This window comes from Ochotona curzoniae, unplaced genomic scaffold (assembly GCF_017591425.1).
Source record: "Ochotona curzoniae isolate NIBS_2020 unplaced genomic scaffold, NIBS_Ocur_1.0 contig_883, whole genome shotgun sequence".
Lineage (NCBI taxonomy): Eukaryota > Metazoa > Chordata > Mammalia > Lagomorpha > Ochotonidae > Ochotona > Ochotona curzoniae.
In genome coordinates this window covers 77,062,778-77,076,156 of record NW_024466599.1, presented here as the reverse complement: position 1 = coordinate 77,076,156, position 13,379 = coordinate 77,062,778, and the positions used below count along the sequence as shown (strand labels likewise).

Here is a 13,379-nt window from a genome sequence, read left to right as displayed (position 1 = left end):
AATGAGTTCTAAGCAAATGAAAAAAGAAGCTGCTCGTAATAAGTCATTAGAGAAATAAATGTAAAACCTTACTGAGATTGCACTAACTACAATGACAGTGAAAAGAAAGAAGCCATAACAAATGTCCCCAAATTGTTTATCCACTCCCACTCTGCCTTACTGGTAGAAACACACAGTGATAGAAACTGTTGACAATAATTTGACAGGTACTAAAAACTGAAGAAAAAGTAGTATAGAATCCAACCACCCACCTCTGTATAGGCCAAGGAAGCTAAATATAGCTGTCAGTGGTCATAGCACCATTATCAATGGTGATCTAAATAAAATTAAAAGAATCTAGTAATAATTTCAAAGTGGAAACAAGCCAGGAACTTCAAACTCCAACTCGGTCTCCTGTGTGCTGACATGAGTGCCCATTGACAGAAAGCTAAGCTAGACCCAAAGCAAGGACTTGAACGTGGCCACCACCATAAAGGATACAGAGTGGCTGAAGCAGCACCTAAGCACTTCACCACAAAGACCACTCCAATGTTAACCTTGGCTCCTGCAATTTTGCTACCTTTGCTTATTAGTGTAATGAGTTATTGTTTAGTTATTGTTAGTTATTGTTTAGTTGACACTTTCATGTTCCTACCCTTATGATTGTCATCTGGAATAACAATTTCATTATATATGTATATATACACACACATTTATTTCCTTTTTTATGTTTTATTAAATTAGCTAGAACTTCTAGTATGATGTTGAAACATAATGATGAATCTGTCAGGCTTTTCTCTGTTAAATTAACTTTGATCTAAATTTCCCTCCATAATTTGAATTTCTACATGAGGAATTGCCATGTAATTTGAACAGATTCTGCAGAAAATAGCTGATTCCCAGCCAATTACAGCAGCAAAATTTCAGCCAATCACAGGCTAGCTACAGATCAGATGTCATCTTTGTAAGAGAATGCCCCACCACATAACGACGAGTAAGAAAAATGCTGAAAACGTAGCCCGTCAAGCTGTGTCTGTAGGCACAGTCCTTTTTCAGTGTGCAGTGAATCTCCAGCGACAGTGTGGAGATCTAAATAATGTTGCATGCTAGTTATAGGCCCCCTTCCATCTGGCCTCAGAGAGTGAGTGCTCAAATGGCCTGGGCAAGGATCCTGGTCATGGAAAAGTTTGAAGGGGGATAGAGAGGAGAGTGGATTGGTAGGGGACATTCTGGATTCTGGCAGCCAGACTAAAATAAAGCAGGTGTCACTGGTCATGACAGGACTAGACAGGTTGGGCTTCACCTCTGAGGACCCCACACTGTGTTTTGTCCCACCATCACATGGCAAAAGCAATCTTACACAACAGCAACAAGGAGCTGGAGATATAAGAGTATCATACTTCAAGTTGTAATACAAGGTGTTTATATAATCAGAATTGCCTGTTGCCTGTACACAACCAGACATAAAGATCAATGGAGACCCCAGTGTGATGGCTCAGAAATGAAATCCTCACCTTGCCAGCACCAGGGTACCATGCGAATGCTGGTTTGCGTCTCAGCTACTCCACTTCCTTCTGAGCTCTCTGTTTATGGCCTGGGAAAGCAATAGAAGATAGCCCAAAACCTGTGAACCCTGCACCTTCATGAGTCCCATCTTGCATTGAGAAGGTGCTAGCAAACATACTCATTTGTGAACTAATGGATGGATAACTAGGAGATTCACAATTGAAGTCATCTGAATTGGGGGATGGTGCACACACACAATAAAGGAAAACCAGGAGGCACCTTTCTTTCTTTCTTTGCTTGCGAAGGATCCAGTGCTGAAAGAGCCATGGAGTGGCTTCTCCCGGAAAGTGAGGCATAGAATGAGTGGTATGGTGTTCCGGGTTTTCCTGAAGAGACAGCTGACTGAGCTTCCAAGCCCTCCATCTTACCTCAGGAGACTAGACTGACACCTTGGTAATCCAATGTCCCTGCCACTCTAATGCTTTTCCCATTAGATTTAAGTTCAAGGAAGATGTTGGGGACATGCCTTCCTGGGCCCCTAAACGACTGTGGTTCAAGTGATCACTGCAATGAGGACTGTCTGTAAAACCTTTCGATGAATCATAGGAGCAACTTGACTAACCGCTTGTACCCCAAGATGTTGTACCCCACTCTCTCACCCATACCTGAACCACTAAACCGACTGCTTCCCAGGGTAATTGATCTGGTGTTTTCTACTATTAAATGTGGGTGATTTGCCCCTGGAACACTGTTTAGTCCATGTGGGAGGCCTAATGTACATAGCGCACCATGCCCCTGGGGGAACCCCCTGACAGTAGTCTTGGCTGAGACCTCAGTGTGGGCTGTTCACCGGATATGCAGTGAGAGCTGCACCCCACTCTTTCTTCTCTGTCCTTGGACAAACTGTGATACAACTTCCCTGAAGAAAAACTCTAAGAAATCAAATGCAACCCATATCCAACTTGTCAGCCATATGTGATGAATATGACCCAAGCACAGCTTTTAGCCTAGGTGCTAACTTTTGCACTCACTGAGTCAAGTTCTACCTGCCCTGACCTGAGGCTCAGCTTCCAGCTGCTTGTGAAGAAAATGACCTGTGGCTTGCTTGGAGGGTCTGGAGAGATAGGCATTCTTACTAGCCACTTATAATATCATTGTTGCTGGGAATACAATCGGGACTGCCCTGCTACCACCCTATCCCCCTTTTCTAATACTACTTAAGCTTATAAGCTCCTCCAGTGAACGGCAACCCTCACCAATTTGTCTGCAGTTGTTCTGTGGCTGTGGAAACAGTCGCCTCATCCTCCGTGACCTCAGGACCCAATGGCAAGAATAATCCCCAAGGATGAACAAATGGGAATAATCGCCCCCCTCCTCCATTAACATATTAACTTGGTTTTGTTCACCCTCAATTTTCTTCAGATTTTGTCCTCTGATGAGCACCCAGCTGTGTGCCACTGGAGGCTACTTGATGACGCAACACAAATGCCTGCAGTTTGATGGAGGGACCCAGTCACCCAGGAGTAGAGCATCCCTGACCCTTTGCTTACTATGTGAAGAGAATTTGCTGATGCTTTTCCAGAAACTGGGTCACACAGCCTGTGTGGGTGCCTGCCCATAATGTTAAGTTCTCCAACAAGACAACGTCAGAAGGTTGTACTGAAGGACCCACCTCTGGCGGGAGACACTGAAAGAGGAGGAGGCCAGACCCCTCCTAACACTGGGTGACATGGGGGCATCTTAAGTGATTGATGTATCAGATTGTCCAGATCCCAAATCTCATTGGGTCCCATCTTGTGGTGTTGCTGTGTGCAGCATTAACAGCCAATAGTCAAACAGCAAATTCTCAGGGGCATATTCCACCGTTCTTGGTCTCCCTATTTTGGCTAGGGCCTCCTCTTCGGGGACCGTGTCATGCCTTTTATTATGATTCTAATATTTATGATCCCTATAGTCTTGTTAACCCCAAGTTAGTATCCAAGGACCCCATTTATCTTAAAAATTATAGAGAATTTTCTTTAGCTGTTTCATGTAGGTACTGATACACCTTATAGTTAGTACCAGAAAATTTTAATGCCTCAGATATTTAGCTTTTTCCTATAGATATAATATGCCTTAATAAATCTAGAGATGAGGTATAGTGTAAATGCCTTTCTTGCCTGTTTCCAGGTGCCTTCGCCACCCCTAAACTGTGAAGTGTTGCTTTATCCTTTCCGCAGTGTGTGATCTACTTGGTCCTATATGTGGCTTGTGGCGGCCACACATGGATTTGGAATCTTACAGACTTTAGTAATGATGGGGATTTTTCTGTTCTTCATCTCACCACTTCTGTTATGTAATTATACGTGGCTTACTATGCCTTTCAAAATCTTGTAACAAGGATGGTGCCAGCCCCAGGGACTCCAGCCCAGGCGATGATGGGTGGAAGGGACCCTGACAGCAAACACATGACAAGATCTCTAGCATTCTACATCAGACCCAATGTGCACTTGGCCTCATCATCACCACTGCTGCCTCCCTCGTGACCACGCTTGCTGCCGCTGGATGTCTGCACTGTTCTTAACTTGGACCATCTGGACAGAAAAAGCTATAAGTAACATAGCCATGTTAGCCAGCTATGCCCTTGGGATTAGGCCAGTCACTTACAGATCTGCCATCTTAATTCTTCAACAGAAATTGGACTTACATCAAGGACAATTAGCATTGCTGTAATAGGCTTTCTGTCTGCAGTGTGATGTGGTGGTAGGTGTTTTTTTTTTTTTTTTTTTTTTTTTATTTCATTTTATGACAGAGTTTCCTAGGCTCTGGGCTTCCCCCAACCCCTCCCCAAGTCCTCCCCCCGATGTTGGATTCCTCCACATTGTTGCAGTATTACAGTTTGTATCCAGGCATGATTCCTTCATTGTGAGCATGTACCCTGCATAGTCCAGCCTCTTATTGTCCAGATAAGTTCAGCAGTTTCCTTGGGGGACGATCCCTGTTCTGAGGTGGTGTTCTTGTGTTAAATTTTGTCTTCCAATGTCTGATCCAACTTCTTAGGGTCTTGGGCCAAAAGGTTGCCTTTTTGGCAAAGGTCTTAGTGGTAAAGTTTTATTCAAGAGTAGAGTGGGGAGATGTGGGAGATTGTGCCCGTATCTACCTACTTAGCCCATACGGGAGGCATCGGACACACAGTACACCTGTCCTCCCCCACACAGGCAACCCCCTGACATTGATGTTGGCCAGCTAAGACCTGTTCACTGGGCATGTAGCAAGAGCACTGTGCTGCACCCCAGTCTCTCTTTTATGTCCTTGAATGAGCTGTGCCAGGACTTGCCTGGTAAATAACTCCAGGAAGTTAAATGCAGCATGTATCCTGTTTTTCAGTCACATGTAAGGAATTTGCAAGTTTGTCCTGATGGGTAGCTTCCAGCCCAGGTGCTAGCTTCTATTTGCATGTAAGCTTCCATCCATCTGCTGGTGGCCTGAGGCACAGCTTTCAGCCTGGGTGTGCAAGTGTGACCTATGACTTGATTGGAGGGTCCAGAGAGAGAGAGACCTGCCTCCCAGCCATCAAAATGTCACTGTTGGGTGAGAGGACTGTCAGAACTGCCCTTCTGCTTGCCCCTTTTCCTACTTTAATTAAGCTTATAACTTCTTCCAAATAAACGGATATCCCTCACCAGTTTGTCTCCAGTGGTTTGTGGCTGAGTAACACCGTTGGTTCAACCCTTGGATGTCTCTGGGCCTGCTGGACATGACACCATCGAGGTGCATTGTCAAGGAAACCATGAACAAAGTTAAAAGGAAACCAACATAAAGAAAGAAAATATTTGCAAAGTATTCAGTAGATAGAAGATTAATATCCAAGATCTATAGAAATCTCAAGAAACTCTTCAACAACTAAACAGTCCAGTTAAGAATCAAGTGAAGACATGAACAGTCAATTTTCAAAAGACCAAACACAGATGCATCATAAAAATGCTCAGAATCACCAGCCATAGGGAAATTCAAACAAAAATTACAATGAGGCTTTACCTCACCATGATTAGAATGATTATCACACAGATAATAAAACAAGTCATAAACACTGACAAGGATGTAGGGAAAGGTACCTTAATGCAGTGTGGGTGGAGACGTAAATTAGTACAACATTATAGAAAACAACATGGAAATTCCTGAGATCTAAATGTACATCACCATATGACCTAGCAATCACACTTCTGGGAACTTAAGGAAATGAAATCAGGATACAAGATAGTATTTGCACACTTATGTTTATTTTGCTTCAATTCGTAATAACAACTTTACTAGACCCTTTCATGAATTGCAATAGTCTCTAGATGGAATTTTTTGGTTCATTTATTTAGATAATCATGTCATCTGCAAATTTGGATAACTTCATTTTCCACATTTCAGTTTCCATGCTTTTGATTTGTATTTCTAGTCTAATGGCTCTGGCTAAAACTTCAACCAATATATTTAAAATTTAAAATTTAAAAATATATGTAAAAGCAAGGGTGAAAGTGGGCATCCTTGTCTGGTTCCAGATCTTCACAGAAATACCTCTAATTTGTCCAAATTCAATGAGATACTCACCTTGCATTTTTTTATATATTGCCTTGAATTTTGTGGAGAAATGTTCTATACCCACTTTGCTGAAGGCTTTTATCTTAAAGTGCATTGTGTGTTAACAAATGCTTTTGCTGTGTATTTTGAGATAACCACATTTTTTTTCCACATTTTTTTTCATTTGTTAATGTCATCTATCACATATACAAACTGCATATCTACTCGGTCAAGGTAAATGATATATATGATATGTTTTGGAATTTGTTCAGCAAGTATTTTGTTGGGGATTTATGTACATATGTTCAGCAGGGATATTAATCTATAGTTCTCCTTGTTAGGTCTTTTTTTGGTTTGTGGACCAAGTTGATGTTGGTGTTACAGGAATTTCCATTGCTCGGCTAGTTTGAGAAAAGTTGGATTTACTTCTTGCAGTGTTTGGTCAAATCTGACAGTGAAGCCATCTGATCCTGGGCTTTTTGTTACAAGCATCTTTAACCATGTTTTATCTCTTTCAGTTATCAACATGCTATAATGACTCAATTTAGGTCAATTGTGTGTAATCAAATATCTAATCTATTCATTGCTTTCGACTTTCCAATCTGTTGGTATATGGTTGTAGTCGTTGTTTATTCTTTGTGAGTCTGTAGTGTCCATTGTTATGTCTCCTTTTTCATTTCTGATTTAACTGATTTAGGTCTTCTGCCATTTTTTTTTTTGGTGGGTCCAATTATTTATCTATTTTGTATATATTTTTCAAGAAAACAGTCATCAAATTTATTACTTTTATGTACCTTTTTTGTTTCAAATTTTAGTTCTGGCCTACTTTTACATTTTTCTCTCTTCCTACTAACTTTGGGTTTGGTTGTCATTTTTCTAGGTCCTTGAGATGCATTAATAGGTGGTAGATCATCAATTAAATGATTGATGCCTTTCTGATTTCTTGGCATACTCACTAATTGTTTTGAATTTCGCTTTGATACTCTTTTTGCTATAGCCTGTTAATTTTGATATTGTGCTATCATTGTTATTTATTTCCACACAGTTTTATTTTCCTCTTGATTTCTTCTGCAAAACACTGTTCTTTGTCTTCATGTTTGTGCAGATTTCCTTAAGTTTCTTGAGGAGTTTCCAATATCTATTTACTTTGTTATGTAAATTATTCCAGCTTGGAAATTAGGAGCTCCTAGAGTCAGGAACAGTGCCCCTCTGATTACTGTATTTTTTTTAAATTTAATTAATGTTTATATTTGTTTTTACTACAAGATGATCCAGGCTCATGTTTTGTATACATCACCCCTGTTGTGAATAAGCCAATTTGAGATTCAAAAAATTCAGATTTCTTTTGTGGATGGTGGCATTAATAAGTATGTTATGAACACTGGATTGCTGCCATTGTTATCAAGATACCATTGCTTCTAGTTCTTAAATCTGGAAACAAAAATGCTGTGAATCATAACTGCTATTTATGCATATATCCACAAATATCTATTTTCTTCTCTTTCCTTCTCTCTGCATATGTTGGGCCAAAAATGAGTTCATGCTATTGTCTACGACTTTACTCCAGTCTGATGTGTTACTGTAAATATCTCTCTTTGACTTTCATTTCTTAATTAAGCCATGAGAAGCTTGGCTTCTACCTCCACCACTGACTCATACATGCCGTGCTTCTATACTTGCATGGTGGTTTCAGAATTTCAATAACATATTTTAAATAAAACAAATCTGTGGTTAGTCAAATCTGTAGTAAGGTAGAGGGCTCTGTACTAGGTCATCAAAGAAAAATTGTATGCAACTAAGGAAACTTAAATCTAAGAAAAAAATTGGAGAATGAGTCTCAGATTTATGTGAATTATTATTAATAAATTCGACTTAAACAAGGAAATTGGAAGAAAATGCATCAACCGATTCTTCATCTATTATCTGCTAGTCTAGTATCTATTAATGATCCATGTGACTGTGAAGAGAAACTTAATGTCACAGTGGAAGAGCCAAGCTCTAATCCATTGGACATGAAAATATTTTCCTTAATCATGAAATACAGTTTCTTTTATTTGCATTCTCATCAGACAGTCTTGATAACATTTAAGATATATATCTTCAGATACTACTTTAGATTATTATATTTAAGATTCTAGATTCATAATTTTGGAGCTACATCATGTAAGAATTAAAAAACAAAAATATATCTCAGCTCTCTTTATTTTTTTTTTCTGTCAGTTATCTTGGTGTTTATTTTAACTTTTAAATGCCTCTAGTTATTTGAAAGGTAAAGAGAGAGAAAAAGACCAAGAGGACATCTGTCTTTCCATCTGCTTATCCACATATTGATTCCTTATAAAAAGGTGCTGGTGCTGGGCCGGACTGAAGCCAGAAGACTAGCGTTCCATCCTGGGACCCCACGTGGATGGCCGGAACTCAAGCACCTGCCAGGATGCTGCCTTGTAAGATGGTGTCAGGAGGAAGCTAGACTGGGAGTGAAGCAGCCATGATTTGAACCCGGCACCCTGGTAAGGGTTGAGGATGTTACAAACGGCTGTGTATTTGTTGAGCCACAATACCCACCCTTGTTCGGATATTTTATTGACTTTCACATCTGTAAGGAATAACTTTACGGTTAATTAATATTTTAAAGGAGTCTACAAAGTTGAATCGAATGAACCATTCCAGGAATATTCTCCAATTCATGACAGTAAAGGCATTCATCATTGCTTAGCTACATTGCCATTGGAAGTAATGTTCTGCATCTTTTAACTGTGTCTGAGTGCTGAACATAAATAGATTCTGCTAGGAAATGCTGCTCGCTTTAAGCACTATTTCTCAGTAAGGGAGAAAATGAGAATAAATATTATCTTTATTGTTATTTACCAATAATTAAAAACTCAATAGATGTGGATATTCGGAGATACATGATATAAATGTGAATTGAAAACAAACTCTAAAATCTTTCATATTACTGATTAACTCCTTGAAATAAAATATGTAACAAATAGAAGATTTCAGATTTTGTTCATGATAACCACGCTAGCTCTACTCTAACACAAAACAGTTCTAGAGATTTCTAAGGTTATTAAATAAAGATTCAGGCCACATGCAAAGAATGCAACTTTGATCCAAATAGTAAACCTATTTTGGTAAATGGTTTATATTTATTTACTTATTTTAAGTATGTTTATGTTTTCTAATTGAAATTTATTAGCTGTAATAGGTGGATTCTGAATGACTATACATGCAAATCTAACTATAAGTTCCTACAATTTCACTTGTATATGTCTGAGACAAATACATGCTGTTTTGCTGAATGTAGTAAGATAATTTACTCACTATGTCAGCAAGTGTACATTGAACACTTACTATGTGCTAGGTCCATGTATATAGGAGAAATTTGAATAAGAAAAATGAAACAACTTTAAATATACCTGGAATTATGCAGTTGTATTCCTTCAGAAATAAGTACTTATTTCACTTCTTGCTAGCATTATGAGTAAGCAAAATACAACATGTGTTATTTGTGCCTATTTTTTCCTTACCGGGCTAGAGCACCTTATTCCTCTGTGTGTGTGTGTGTGTGTGTGTGTGTGTGTGTGTGTGTGTGTGTGTGTTTTGGGGGGTTAATTACTGAAAGTCACTGCAATATCCATTGATTCAGCAAGGTGTCGGGCATTCTGTTAGAAACTAAAGCTACTGAAATACAATGTTTGTGGTTTAGTCTCATCCTTAATTATTTACTAATTCATTTCAAATCCTCTAAAATATATTTTTAAAAGATTCACTTATTGATCTGATGAAAGGCGGAGCGACACAGCAAGAGAGGAAGAGATAAACAAATGAGAGAAAGAGAGAGAGAGAAAGAATCTTCCATCCTCTGATTCAAGTCCCAAATGGCCACAACAGCACAATAACAGCACAGGGGCCCATTTTCCAGGAGCCAGAAGCTTCCTTCATGTCTCCCACATGGGTACAGGGGCCTATTCACCAGGGCTATCCGTTGGTTCTCCAGGTGCATTTGCAAGGGGCAGAAGCTGCTCCATGAAAATCCCATGGAGTTGAATTGAAATTCCCCATATGGATAGTATTACCACAAAACCACACTGCATTTGTGGTGAAAACAGAAATTGAGATTGACACATTCTGAGGCTAGCTACTTCATACACAGAGAAAAGGTTTATTTGTAGTTTTGCGTGCTGAAAATCCAACACTGGGCCTCTTGGTATGTTTGGCCAGTGGTGACTGCCTCCTGGTAGATGGCATCACAGTGGCAGGAGCACATGCACAGCAGGACAGCCGAAGGGGCTCAGCGCCACAGTCACTTTTTTTTTTTTTTTAAAGAATAACACACACTATTGGGCCTGGCGCGATGGCGCAGTCGGTAAGAATAACACACACTATTATGGGACTATAGTGTAATGTGTAGAGAAAAGGAAATAATCTATCGGAGGAAAATCGATCAATTTTTCTACCATTTCTTGAATATCAGTCATGGCAAAGGAATTTTGTCATTGATAAATTTGTATTATTTTAGAAGAAAACACTTAAAAAACATGCAAATGTTTTTTTTATTTCAGGTATCATTTGTTATTCCAGGTATATTTTACCATTCCTAACTTCCAATAGTTTCATTACACACTCATGGATTCACAAAATGGTGAGATTCTTTGTCTCAATCCATCTGTCTGGAATAGCCTTCAGTGGAAAAGTGAGTTCATAGGTCACCAAGCACTGCCTTTAGCTGATGGTTTTAAACTTAAAGCCATACTTGATTCCTAGGCTGATAATCTGGTAACCATTAAGAGATTTTCTATTATGAAAAAACAGACTTGGGTTAATAATTTGATAACTTAAATTTGGAGATTAACAGTTAGCTCACAATAGCGGGAATTAGAAAAATAAGTTCCTAGAAATTTACTTTCCATACAGAGAAGCTGTAGTCATAATTCCTTTTTCCTATCAAAATCATTCCGCCTCAAATAACCAAAGCAAATAACTGTAATAACTTAGAAACATCTTAGTAAAGAAGCATTTAATCGATGTCCATTGCTTTTTCTTGCTGACTGCTTTTTTTCCTCTGCAGAATGTAGATTATGTTAATAATATTTTAAGTAACATGACTGTGGTATCATCCCTCATGTTTGAAGTTTGAAAGATATTAAACATATAGTAAGTATTTTATAACTTATTATATAAAATCTTTTCCAGGAAGAACCCCTACTCACTATGAGAAAGGATCGCTTTGCAGTCCTATCAAAAAAAATAATCCTTGCAAGTCATTTTTTTACTTTTTTTAACTATATATATATTTTTTTTAATTTTATAATAGCACTGTTATAATTAGATTTCTAGGTAATGGGCAAGATAATCACTTAAATAAAATAATGCATTAAAGACAGAGCAGCTAACCACAACTCAAAGAAAATACTAAATATTAATTTATTTGTTCCTCCCATGCCAGGAGCCATGGTTATGGTGTAGTAAGTTAAGCTGCCATTTGTGATGCTTTAAAATTATAATACCCTGGTTCAAGTCCTGCATGCTCCACGTAGGTATTGCTCCCTGCTAATGCATGGAAGAATACTCAAGTATTTGCCATCCCATGTTGGAGACCTGAAAGCAGCTCCCAGATCCGCTCGTGGGTCCTGGTCCAACCTTGAGTATTTTGGCCTTTTGGAGAGTGATTCAGTGATGAAGGATCTCACCCGACCCCTCTTTCTGTGTATATATCTAACCATTCCTCTCATCTATCTTTTAACCAAATATTTTTTTAAAAATTTAAGTTTGAATATCTTTGTATCTTTCATTTGCAGTCATTGCTATGGGTTGGATGACCGCCTAGCTGCTCCAGTGTTAGCAGCTGAGACATGGGCTGAACTCACTGACTGTTAAATGGTGTCATACACGACCGGGAAAAATGGGAGTAGGCGTGAGGAGGAACGAGCGTACCAAATATCCATTGCTTTGTATCCATTAACTCTTTTAATCTTCCCAGCATAACATAACATGCTATTATTCATTCTTCTACTGAAGACAAGACAATCACGAGTCTCTTGAAATTAACTCACTTGCCTGGATCTCAAAGATGCTATACAAATGGGAGGAACAGGTTCTTCATGACTCCAAAATCTGTCCCTCCACCATCTTTGAGTAATCCGCCAGGATTCTTTGCTCTTTCTTCCTGACATCAGACTCCTTTCTCCTTGGACCCCTGGTCACTCACTCTAACGAGTTCTAAGAGTCATGGTGATATTTAGCTGTCCAGCCTCTGAAGACACCTCACGCTCCCTGCTTCACCTCTGTCTTAAATGTTTTTTCCAAGTTTTCCTCTAATAAAATGTAAAAATCATGTTCCCTGTGAGTTTTTGTGCCTTTATCACTCTGTTCCGCAACTTAGTCACCACTTCTTTTAGAAAAAAAAAAAAAATAAAGAAATAAAAGGCTGCTGACTTCAACCACAACCTCACTTAGTTAAATGCTTTCAACATTAAGATCATCTATTGAGCAAAAATGGGCTGATCTAGGCTCACAGGACAAATACTTTTTCTTACGACAGAGTATTCTCAATATCAGGATACCAATGCAGTAAGCCACTAAGTGAGCTGCAAAGCTGTCTTGATATCTTCTTACTATCATTTTCAAATGCTTACTTATTTATTTACTTTGAGATGAAAAATGAGAAAAGGGCAAGACCAAGATTGGTGGGGAGAAGGCTGGGAGAGGAGGAGAACAAGAGATGGAGACAGAAAGAGGAATAGCGTTCATTTTCTGATCCACTTTCCAACTACCTGTGTATTAAGAAAAAAGCTCTACATGGGAAACTTGCTTAGTACCAAATATTAGCACAAGTCAGTACAAGCTCTTTGGAAATGTATTTGAGGAACAGCAAGATAAGGAATCTTATGTCTTTCTGATAGAAGAGAGAGAGTGAGAAAGAGAGAATTTGGATTCTCTGATTTATTCCCCAAACGCCAACAATAATGGAAGCTGACTCAGGCTTAAAACCAGCAACCGGGATGCTAATTTAGGTCTGCTAATTAAATGGCAAGATCTTAATATTTAGCCTTTTTTTCAATCCCCTGAGGGCTGTGTTAACATGAAGCTTAAACCCAGATACTCCAACTTGGCATGCATGCAGATGTTTTAATTACTAGCTAAACATATACTCCCATGGCAATTCTCAATTTCTACACCGCAGAATGTACTGGTGTATCTCTGCAAATTAGTGACTTGTAGCATTACTTGCATTAGAGTGCTTTTGTTGGGAAGTTTGGGGGCGTCATTATAGCACAGAGGGTTAAGCAGCTGCTTGCAGTGCCAATGTCTTACTGGGGTGAAATTCAAGCACGGCGGCTGTA

At 39.0% G+C, this 13,379-nt stretch overlaps 1 pseudogene; it reads right to left on the bottom strand.

The window, feature by feature from the left end:
* The window catches only part of LOC121165003, a 107,761-nt pseudogene that overhangs the window by 20,591 nt on the left and 73,791 nt on the right, over window positions 1-13,379 (bottom strand).